The sequence below is a fragment of the Dermacentor variabilis genome, chromosome 11 (assembly GCF_050947875.1).
Source record: "Dermacentor variabilis isolate Ectoservices chromosome 11, ASM5094787v1, whole genome shotgun sequence".
NCBI lineage: Eukaryota > Metazoa > Arthropoda > Arachnida > Ixodida > Ixodidae > Dermacentor > Dermacentor variabilis.
The window spans coordinates 127,262,926-127,274,326 of record NC_134578.1 but is presented as its reverse complement, the minus strand read 5'-3'; the positions used below and the strand labels follow the sequence as shown (position 1 = coordinate 127,274,326).

The 11,401-nt window shown below is 54.8% G+C and overlaps 3 non-coding genes across 3 annotated transcripts; 1 reads left to right on the top strand and 2 right to left on the bottom strand.

Annotated features, from left to right (window-relative positions):
• Positions 1–3,016: 3,016 nt before the first annotated feature.
• LOC142565040 (U2 spliceosomal RNA) lies at positions 3,017–3,208 on the bottom strand. Its single transcript, XR_012824762.1, has one exon. It is a non-coding gene; the product is annotated as a U2 spliceosomal RNA (small nuclear RNA).
• Positions 3,209–3,714: 506 nt separating this feature from the next.
• On the bottom strand, positions 3,715–3,906 carry LOC142565207 (U2 spliceosomal RNA). Its single transcript, XR_012824869.1, has one exon. It is a non-coding gene; the product is annotated as a U2 spliceosomal RNA (small nuclear RNA).
• Positions 3,907–9,021: 5,115 nt separating this feature from the next.
• On the top strand, positions 9,022–10,836 carry LOC142565128 (small subunit ribosomal RNA). Its single transcript, XR_012824811.1, has one exon. It is a non-coding gene; the product is annotated as a small subunit ribosomal RNA (ribosomal RNA).
• Positions 10,837–11,401: the final 565 nt, after the last annotated feature.

Below are 11,401 nucleotides of genomic sequence, written 5' to 3'. Positions count from 1 at the left end.
TCTAGAAGGGCATGACAGTGCCCGCTCTTTCATTTCTCCAATCGCTCGCAAACACATTGCATTGCCAGTCTACAGCGGCAATACAAAGCGACGTTTCACCATGCACGTCGAAGTTGATTACCAGTACCGCGCCAGCGTCGACTGGCCGCCGAAGCGACGAGCTCAGCAGCGCATGCGCAAGGGCCGACACCACCCCAACCGAGCTTCCCTGCTTATCGGAGAGAGCAGGTGCGCGTGAACACGGGCGCGCCTGAGTATCTGAGTTTAAAAAAAAAAAGAACTGTGCCCGAGGCAGTGACAAAGACAAGTGGTCGCGGTCGCTCTGAATCTTATCGTATTATAGAAAAGGCGGGTTGGCGGCGCTTCCTCGAGGGTCAAAACGTACAATCGTCGAACTAGCGCTCCCGGCGTCAAGTGGAGTGCATCCTTCTTCTTGTAACGGTTTGCAATTGACCGCTTGAATGTGCCGACCACGCGTCACGGGTCGCGTATAGAGCCAACCGTTGGCAAGAACGCGTCTAGCGTAGCAGCAGAACCGATCGCGGTTGCGATAACCCATCGCTGCGTAGCGAAAGAAAAAAAAAACGAACGCACCCACACGCAGTTTGTAGCAATAACCGCACAAACCAATGTGGTTTTAAATGTAGCTTCGCAGGTCACAGTAGAAGGGCACTGAAACTTTCTCATAACGCACACTGCTGTAGTCCACAAAGAACAAAGCGCACAAAACAGATCTGATACAGCCGCACTGCATTATTTCGTGTTTTCACTATATCATAACTTTCGTGTGCATGCCACGCAGGCCAGGAGTAAAAGGCAAGAAAAAAAATGATACGCGATCCTAAGCTTTGACTTGGCTGTTGTGGCATTTATGTTCTCTAGGCGAACGCAACGCGCCAGCCTCGACTGGCCGCCGAAGCGACGAGCTCAGCAGCGCATGCGCAAGGGCCCACACCACCCCAACCGAGCTTCCCTGCTTATCGGAGAGAGCAAGTGCGCGTGAACACGGGCGCGTCTGAGTATCTGAGCTTACAAAAAAAAAAAAAAACTGTGCCCGAGGCAATGACAAAGGCAAGTGGTCGCGGTCGCTCTGAATCTTATCGTATTATAGAAAAGGCGGGTTGGTGGCGCTTCCTCGAGGGTCAAAACGTACAATCGTCCAACTAGCGCTCCCGGTGTCAAGTGGAGTGCATCCTTCTTCTTGGAACGGTTTGCAATTGACTGCTTGAATGTGCCGACCACGCGACACGCGTCGCGTATAGAGCCAACCGTTGGCAAGAACGCGTCTAGCGTAGCAGCAGAACCGATCGCGGTTACGATAACCCATCGCTGCGTAGCGAAAGAAAAAAAAAAACGAACGCACCCACACGCAGTTTGTAGCAATAACCGCGCAAACCAATGTGGTTTTAAATGTAGCTTCGCAGGTCACAGTAGAAGGGCACTGAAACTTTCTCATAACGCACACCGCTGTAGTCCACAAAGAACAAAACGCACAAAATAGATCTGATCTGCATTATTTCGTGTTTTCACTATATCATAACTTTCGTGTGCATGTCACGCAGGCCAAGGAGTAAAAGGCAAGAAAAAAAAGATGATACGCGATCCTAAGCTTTGACTTGGCTGCTGTGGCATTTATGTTCTCTAGGCGAACGCAATGCACAAACTGAACTCGAATTTCCGATAATGGAAGTTCGTATTTGGCGACAAGGTTGTATTTTTGACTAATATTTGCGTTTTTCGCCCGTGCATGCGCTTCACTGCGCTACTCTTTGCCCCTTCAACGCGGCTTCACTGCAATGCGGGAGTGTTCTGCGTTAAGCCGAACCAACAGGCAAAATCGCGCCTAGCACATAGAGTTCCCCCCCCCCCCAAAAAAAAAAAAGCGGAAAAGAAAAGTAGCCTTATTTAAACGAGAAAGATGCCACGAGTGCCCCAACGGAAAGCTTTAAGGGTTACCGAAGGGTAACTGAGGGCGACGCAACGAGCTTTGGCAAGAAGGACGATGGGTGTAGCGTCACGAGAGATAGGAATAGAGCAGATTGAGGGGCGAGCGAACAAACGCGAGTTAATGACACCTTAGTTTAAACCATGAAAAAAAGAAATGGGCATGCAATGGGGGGGGGGGGGGAAGATGGTCATTGAGGGTTACGGACTCAATTCCAAGAGAAGGGAAGCGTAGCAGGGGGTGGCAGAAAGTTGGGAGGGCAGATTAGATTAGGAAATGTGCAGGGACTACATGGCGACAATTAGCACGTGACCGGGGTACTTGGATACTTATGGGAGAGGCCTTTGCCCTGCACTGGGCGTAACCAGGAGGAGGAGGATGAAAAGGTAGCAACAGGTCTTCATAACATACAGGTTGGAAAGCTGGAGCACCTTTGAACCCTTGAATATATTTCGCAAGGCTTGGCCACACGACAAGCTTGTTTTCGAGGCGTTCGCTCCCACTGCTGCGAAAATGTGCACACAACGGCTGCACAGTAGTTGCCAGAAAGCGGGCACTCTATTTTTCTTTCATAGGGAATCTTTCTTCCACTAGGGCAGCGGATTTTGGCAGGGCGAGCTTGCGTTGGCGCTGTGGTTTACGGATCCAAGCAATAGTGAACACAAAAATCCAGTGTTGGCTTTGAGCGGGATTCACATTGGTTGCCGAACCCACGGCTAATCATACACCCCCCCCCCCTCCCCGTCCTATAGTGGCTCATTACAGCAGACAGAAACATCGGATAAATAACAATCCTATTTCTTAGACATATAATTTGCCGATTCTCCCTCCTGGTTCTTTCTTTTGCTGTCATTTATTTTTCTCGAAGGCCGTAATAAGAAATTTGCTGGTGCGGCTGTCCCATTTGCGCGGCAAGAAGTGCGACGCTACACACAGGTGGAGTGGCCGTTTAATTACTCTCGTGGTCCGCGAACCGGCGTCGTTGCGTATGGTATAGGAATGGTGCGTGTGAAGTCAGTGCTCGCTTCGAGCTTGTGTTCTTCATTTTGATTGAATGAAGTCTCACCGAAGTGAGCGGGGGCCGATCCCGGAGGTAGTGCAATACCGGGCCGACCTGCGGCGGAGGTGAAGCAGGCTTCAAGCACTCCGCCAACTTCCAAAAATAGGTTTAATATCGTGGGTCCACATAGAACCCGTATCAGATATTAAGCTGATAAGAACAGAGTTTTTTATTATGCTAGTTACACATCACATCATAAATATTTGTTACGAAACCAAGGAAAAAACGGATAAAAGGTGTGTAGTCTAAAACCGGCAAACAAATGACTAAAAAAACTAGTTAGTGGTGTTAGTAATAAAAGGCTAAAACTGTAAAGGTGTAAAACAGCAAAAATCGCTTCTCTAAAAACATAAGATCATCTAAGAGGTGCCGACATGGGCTCTAAAAATCTTTGTAGAGGCGCTGATAGTATCGCTGATGCACAGGCGTTTGAGTGTCCGTAGGTATGACCTACTGCACAGCCTGCGCATCACGCGATCGTTCCCCTGATCCCAGGTGCCAAGGCAGCCGACGACCACCGCGTCCACCGTCACGCGTCCCATTTGCGCGGCATGAAGTGCGACGCTACACACAGGTGGAGTGGCCGTTTAATTACTCTCGTGGTCCGCGAACCGGCGTCGTTGCGTATGGTATAGGAATGGTGCGTGTGAATTCAGTGCTCGCTTCGAGCTTGTGTTCTTCATTTTGATTGAATGAAGTCTCACCGAAGTGAGCGGGGGCCGATCCCGGAGGTAGTGCAATACCGGGCCGACCTGCGGCGGAGGTGAAGCAGGCTTCAAGCACTCCGCCAACTTCCAAAAATAGGTTTAATATCGTGGGTCCACATAGAACCCGTATCAGATATTAAGCTGATAAGAACAGATACTACACTTTGATCTTAGCCAAAAGGCCGAGAAGCGATGTCCTTCACTTCACTCCATTGTACTACTGCCTTGTGGGCGCCCTGCCGACATTGGTAACCTCAGCAACAGCGTGGGCAATTTTCTAAATTTCAGCCTGTCTAGAGACTCTATGCTCTCTATCTGAGGAATAAACTCGCGACGCCTCAGTCTTTCGCTGTTAACGAAACGCTGTCGCGTAGAAACGAGACCCGAGTGCAAGCTTGTTTGTAAGGCCAAACCAACGACGGCAACCTCGTAGAAAACGGAGCAGGCGAGCGGAAAACACGCGCAAGGGGAATGCTTACTTCCGTCTGAATGCGGCCGCTCGAGGTGACTTTCTTTGAGGCCTTCGTTTCAAGCCCGTGCGCAAGTGTAATATAGCACGCGCATTTCCTTCATTTCTTTTTATTTACCGCAAGGCCCACTGAAAATTTTGATACGGCACAGGCCGGGACGGATCGCAACGTGTAGAATCGACCGGCAGAATTAGGTAGCGTGCCCCATGTACGAAGACGAGCAACATAGAAGTGAATGAAAAAAAAAAATAAATATAGAAAAGACTGCGCACTCCTTCCAACCGGAAACAGAGGGGGGAGAAGAATCGCCATGTGAAGCACAGGTATTGTATGTTAAAAAAAGTGCTACCTCATAATCTTTACCACTATCCCGCGCGCGTGTGTTTGTATATGTATATATACACACATACATATATATATATATATATATATATATATATACACACACACACACATGCTAGCATAGCTTAAACGCAGCTTTGAAGCTCAGCCTTACACAAGAAGAAAGCACCACCCCTTTCGCAATCCCCATTTGAACCATTTAAGTGAGAAACGTGAGTACAGCCAGGTCGTTCGAAACTGGCGCGAAAACGCATTGGCGCCATCTGTGTACGGAACTAGGAAAACCTACGGACTTCGCCATACAGAAAGAACGGTAGATGGCGCGAGCGAACTAGAGCCAGTGAGTAATGGCAGAAACGTCTTGGGAAGAGAGAAAAAAAAACACGCAAAGGTTGTTGGCTTGTGGCAGCATTCTATTTTACAGCGAGTAAAGAGCATAGCAGCTTCTAAAGGAGCAGCTAAAAAAAGAAGAACGTGAGAGAGGGAGACAAACAGGCGTGTTTCCTTAGAATGCAGAGCATGCAGCACACACAATCAAGTGCCAAAGAGACCGGGAAAGCAGATGGCGCGAAGGCGTATGTCGTCAAAGCTTGAAAGCAATTTATAAACTACAAGGCGCGCCGAAGTCAACCTACTCTCATCAGGTTGCTCCCGCCTCCGATTGCATTTAAATTAAAATTACAGTCGCCTCAAAGGCAGAGAGAGAGAGAGAGAGAAAATAAATACACTCGCTTCGTGCAGCTGCACACGTTCAAATTTTACAGCAAGAGCACTCCCGAAAGCGCAAAGCCCGCTGCTGCCTGGCCGGAATGCGCTCGCTTCAGGAAATCGCCGTGCTTGCCTCGGCAACCAAGAGGTGTCGCTTGGCACACTGCTGCATTGTAGCACACCGGGAACCGTGCAGACGTCGGCGATCGCCTCGACATCGCTGCGAGCGCTCGAAGAGACAAAGTCCGAAACGACGTCAGCCGGGGCGGCGGGAGCTCGATACCCTTCACGAAACTTCTGCGTGTACACCGCCGAACGGCCACGACGGAATCGCTGGCATCCTGCTCGCAGCTGCATTGTGTCGCGCCGGGGATCGTGGAAACACCACGCAGACGTCGGCGTCGGCCCCGACATGGCTTCGAGCGCTCCAAGAGACTAAGTCCGAAACGACGTCAGCCGGGGCGTCGAGCACGCCGCCCGCGCTGGTCGCACTCGTGCTCGGAAATGGCGAAGGGGACCGCGCTAGCGTGCCTTGAATCGGTGAGCGGCGGTACCGCGGCGATCGCGAGAGCTCGTATCAGCCGCGCCAAAGCGAAATATTGGCGCTCGGCTCGGCGCAGTACGCCGCCTCGTCGCACGAGTACGGCCCCATGGAGGTCTGGCCACTTATCGCTGCTATTATAAGGGGAGAACCGGGCCGGCGTAGTCGTCGGCGCCGCGACGTTGGCGCGCGCTCTCGAAGAGACAAAGTCCGAAACGACGTCAGCCGGGGCGGCGGGAGCTCGATACCCGTCACGAAACTTCTGCGTGTACACCGCCGCACGGCCACGACGGAATCGCTGGCATCCCGCTCGCAGCTGCATTGTGTCGCGCTGGGAATCGTGGAAACACCACGCAGACGTCGGCGTCAGCCCCGACATGGCTTCGAGCGCTCCAAGAGACAAAGTCCGAAACGACGTCAGCCGGGGCGTCGAGCACGCCGCCCGCGCTGGTCGCACTCGTGCTCGGAAATGGCGAAGGGGACCGCGCTAGCGTGCCTTGAATTGGTGGGCGGCGGTACCGCGGCGATCGCGAGAGCTCGTATCAGCCGCGCCAAAGCGAAATATTGGCGCTCGGCTCGGCGCAGTACGCCGCCTCGTCGCACGAGTACGGCCCCATGGAGGTCTGGCAACTTATCGCTGCTATTATAAGGGGCCATACGGTCCCGGCTGACGTTGTACCGCAGTGCGATTTTCGGCTTGCGCGTCTTCGTAGCTGTTTCCGCGCACTGCTGCGGAGTCGAGAATCGTGCCCAGGCACGGCTACGCGAGCGCTCGAAGCGACCGAAGTCCGAAACGACGTCAGCCGGGGCGGCGGGAGCTCGATACCCTTCACGAAACTTCTGCGTGTACACCGCCGCACGGCCACGACGGAATCGCTGGCATCCCGCTCGCAGCTGCATTGTGTCGCGCCGGGAATCGTGGAAACACCACGCAGACGTCGGCGTCAGCCCCGACATGGCTTCGAGCGCTCCAAGAGACAAAGTCCGAAACGACGTCAGCCGGGGCGTCGAGTACGCCGCCCGCGCTGGTCGCACTCGTGCTCGGAAATGGCGAAGGGGACCGCGCTAGCGTGCCTTGAAACGGTGAGCGGCGGTACCGCGGCGATCGCGAGAGCTCGTATCAGCCGCGCCAAAGCGAAATATTGGCGCTCGGCTCGGCGCAGTACGGCGCCTCGTCGCACGAGTACGGCCCCATGGAGGTCTGGCAACTTATCGCTGCTATTATGAGGGGCCATACGGTCCCGGCTGACGTTGTACCGCAGTGCGATTTTGGGCTTGCGCGTCTTCGTAGCTGCTTCCGCGCACTGCTGCGGAGTCGAGAATCGTGCCCAGGCACGGCTACGCGAGCGCTCGAAGCGACAGAAGTCCGAAACGACGTCAGCCGTGGCGGCGGGAGCTCGACGCCTTTCACGAAACTTTGGCGTACAAGCCGCCGCACGGCCACTACTTAGTCGGCGTCACCGTGCAGAGGGCTGCACTATAGCTCGCCGGGAACTGGGGGAGAACCTGGCGGGCGTCGTCGTCGGCCCCGCGACGTTGGCGCGAGCGCTCGAAGAGACAAAGTCCGAAACGACGTCAGCCGGGGCGGCGGGAGCTCGATACCCTTCGCGACACTTCTGCGTGTACACCGCCGCACGGCCGCGACGGAATCGCTGGCATCCTGCTCGCAGCTGCATTGTGTCGCACCGGGAATCGTGTAAACACCACGCAGACGTCGGCGTCGGCCCCGGCATGGCTTCGAGCGCTCGAAGAGACAAAGTCCGAAACGACGTCAGCCGGGGCGTCGAGCACGCCGCCCGCGCTGGTCGCACTCGTGCTCGGAAATGGCGAAGCGGACCGCGCTAGCGTGCCTTGAATCGGTGAGCGGCGGTACCGCGGCGATCGCGAGAGCTCGTATCAGCCGCGCCAAAGCGAAATATTGGCGCTCGGCTCGGCACAGTACGCCGCCTCGTCGCACGAGTACGGCCCCATGGAGGTCTGGCCACTTATCGCTGCTACTATAAGGGGCCATACGGTCCCGGCTGACATTGTACCGCAGTGCGATTTTCGGCTTGCGCGTCTTCGTAGTTGTTTCCGCGCACTGCTGCGGAGTCGAGAATCGTGCCCAGGCACGGCTACGCGAGCGCTCGAAGCGACAGAAGTCCGAAACCACGTGAGCCGGGCCGGCGGGAGCTCGACGCCTTTCACGCAACTTTGGCGTACAAGCCGCTGCACGGCCACTACTCAGTCGGCGCCGCCGTGCAGAGGGCTGCACTATAACACGCCGGGAACCGGGAGAACCGGCCGGGCGTCGTCGTCGGCCCCGCGACGTTGGCGCGAGCGCTCGAAGAGACACAGTCCCAAACGATGTCAGCCGGGGCGTCGAGCACGCCGCCCGCGCTGGTCGCACTCGTGCTCGGAAATGGCGAAGGGGCCGGGCTAGCTTTCCTCGAATCGATCGGCCGGGGGCCGCCCCGTAGGGGGACCGAAAGGCGATCGTTCAGGAAACGGCACTGGCCATTCGCGAGAAATTGCCGTTCGCGTATTCGATGGACGCGCTGCAGTTTCACGACTTCGGCATGGTGCCGCCGACGTAAGCTTTCAATCTTGCTCGCGGCGTTACGAGGCGGCACGATTTCCGCCAAACGCTCGTCGAAAGTGCCACGAGTACGGCCCCATGGAGGTTTGGGTACTTATCGCTGCTATTATATGGGGGTCCCAGAGAGCAGTCGCCCCCAAAGCGACCTGGGTGTTTGATGTGCGGCGGGCTTCGTGCCCGTCAAGCGTGTCCCCGGTATCGCTCCCGTGGATCCCACAGCTGACGTCTGCAGCCTCATCCGCTTGATGCGTTAGGGGCTGGTTGTCGGACGACGCTTTTTCCACGATATCGAGGTGTGTTCCCCATCGTCCTCGGACGAGTCAAATACGAAAGCGCCGAAGGCGCGGGCGTGACCCGTCGCCTGGCGGCTTTGCCGTCTCGGCTACGTTGCAAGTGTCGGTCGGTCCACCAGTGCTGCGGGCTCAAGAGAAACCGCAAGCCGCGATCGAGTTGACACAACCAGTCTATCGAGAATGTTGCGTGCTTCTTGCCGCGTGGCGATACCCGGCCCTGCGGGGAGGGCGCCGTAGCGAGCTCGAACGCCGTCGTCTCGGACTGCAAAGTGCTACACTTTGCGAGAACGAAGCGTGTTGGGGCGCCTGAAGGTGGCCTCGGCATCGCAAAAACGGCGTCCGGCCTGCTTGAAAGGCTGGACGCGCAGTTGAACGATTACCTGGTTGATCCTGCCAGTAATCATATGCTTGTCTCAAAGATTAAGCCATGCATGTCTAAGTACATGCCGAAATAAGGCGAAACCGCGAATGGCTCATTAAATCAGTTATGGTTCCTTAGATCGTTTCTTCCTACTTGGATAACTGTGGCAATTCTAGAGCTAATACATGCAGTGAGCCTGAAGCCCTTTGGGCGACGGGTGCTTTTATTAGACCAAGATCGATCGGGTTTCGGCCCGTATTGTGTGGTGACTCTGGATAACTTTGTGCTGATCGCATGGCCACGAGCCGGCGACGTTTCTTTCAAGTGTCTGCCTTATCAACTTTCGATGGTAGGTTACTTGCTTACCATGGTTGTTACGGGTAACGGAGAATCAGGGTTCGATTCCGGAGAGGGAGCCTGAGAAACGGCTACCACATCCAAGGAAGGCAGCAGGCGCGCAAATTACCCACTCCCGGCACGGGGAGGTAGTGACGAAAAATAACAATACGGGACTCTTTTGAGGCCCCGTAATTGAAATGAGTACACTCTAAATCCTTTAACGAGGATCAATTGGAGGGCAAGTCTGGTGCCAGCAGCCGCGGTAATTCCAGCTCCAATAGCGTATACTAAAGCTGCTGCGGTTAAAAAGCTCGTAGTTGGATCTCAGTTCCAGACGAGTAGTGCATCTACCCGATGCGACGGCTCGGACTGAACATCATGCCGGTCCTTTCTTGGTGCACTTCATTGTGTGCCTCGAGAAGGCCGGTGCTTTTACTTTGAAAAAATTAGAGTGCTCAACGCAGGCGAGTCGCCTGAATAAACTTGCATGGAATAATAGAACAAGACCTCGTTTCTGTTCTGTTGGTTTTTGGAATACGAGGTAATGATTAAGAGGGACAGACGGGGGCATTCGTATTGCGGCGCTAGAGGTGAAATTCTTGGACCGTCGCAAGACGAACTACTGCGAAAGCATTTGCCAAGAATGTTTTCTTTGATCAAGAACGAAAGTCAGAGGTTCGAAGGCGATCAGATACCGCCCTAGTTCTGACCATAAACGATGCCAACCAGCGATCCGCCTGAGTTACTCAAATGACTCGGCGGGCAGCTTCCGGGAAACCAAAGTGTTTGGGTTCCGGGGGAAGTATGGTTGCAAAGCTGAAACTTAAAGGAATTGACGGAAGGGCACCACCAGGAGTGGAGCCTGCGGCTTAATTTGACTCAACACGGGAAAACTTACCCGGCCCGGACACTGGGAGGATTGACAGATTGAGAGCTCTTTCTTGATTCGGTGGATGGTGGTGCATGGCCGTTCTTAGTTGGTGGAGCGATTTGTCTGGTTAATTCCGATAACGAACGAGACTCTAGCCTATTAAATAGGTGCGGGGTTCCCAGCACCTTACAACCTTCTTAGAGGGACAAGCGGCTCCTAGCCGCACGAAACAGAGCAATAACAGGTCTGTGATGCCCTTAGATGTCCGGGGCCGCACGCGCGCTACACTGAAGGAAGCAGCGTGTCTTTATCCCTGTCTGAAAAGACTGGGTAACCCGTGGAACTTCTTTCGTGATTGGGATAGGGGCTTGCAATTGTTCCCCTTGAACGAGGAATTCCCAGTAAGCGCGAGTCATAAGCTCGCGTTGATTACGTCCCTGCCCTTTGTACACACCGCCCGTCGCTACTACCGATTGAATGATTTAGTGAGGTCTTCGGACCGATGTCCGGCGCGGCCTTTCGGTTGCGCCGGTCTGTTGGAAAGATGACCAAACTTGATCATTTAGAGGAAGTAAAAGTCGTAACAAGGTTTCCGTAGGTGAACCTGCGGAAGGATCATTACCGGATTGTGAAGGGTGACGAGCGCCATTGTTTCAACCCCGTGTGGGTGAAGCAGCTCGCTGCGCCCGACGCTTTCCGCCGCTGGCCCCGCTTGGACGCGGGGACGGCTATACCCGAACATGCCGGGGACTGCCTGAATTTTGAGGGGCGCCCCGTGCGAAATTTGTTGCGCCCAGTGGACGCAGGCTGCAACCTTGGACGGTTGGCTTGGCCGCGCCCGCGGGTAGAAACGGCGTAACGCACAATGGGTGGGCTTTCTGTCCGCCTCGGCGCTCTTGCGCGGAAGGGGAGTAAGACGACCCGACCTGCTGCTTTGCCCAGTACGAGGGGAACGGCGAAGCGTGCGGTCGGTCAAGGAACTGGCGGTCGAGAGCAGCTGCCGCTTAGTACACACGGAACCGTGGTGCGAGCGCTCTCCCGTCCTCCGCGGCAAACGCTGCCGAGTCTGAAAAGGCTGGCGGCTGCCGGTCGCTTCCTGCGGCGAGTATGGAGTAACGACCCGACTTTGTTGCTGCCCAAGTACTAAAGGAACGGTGTGGCGCTCGGTCGGTCATGGAAGTGGCGG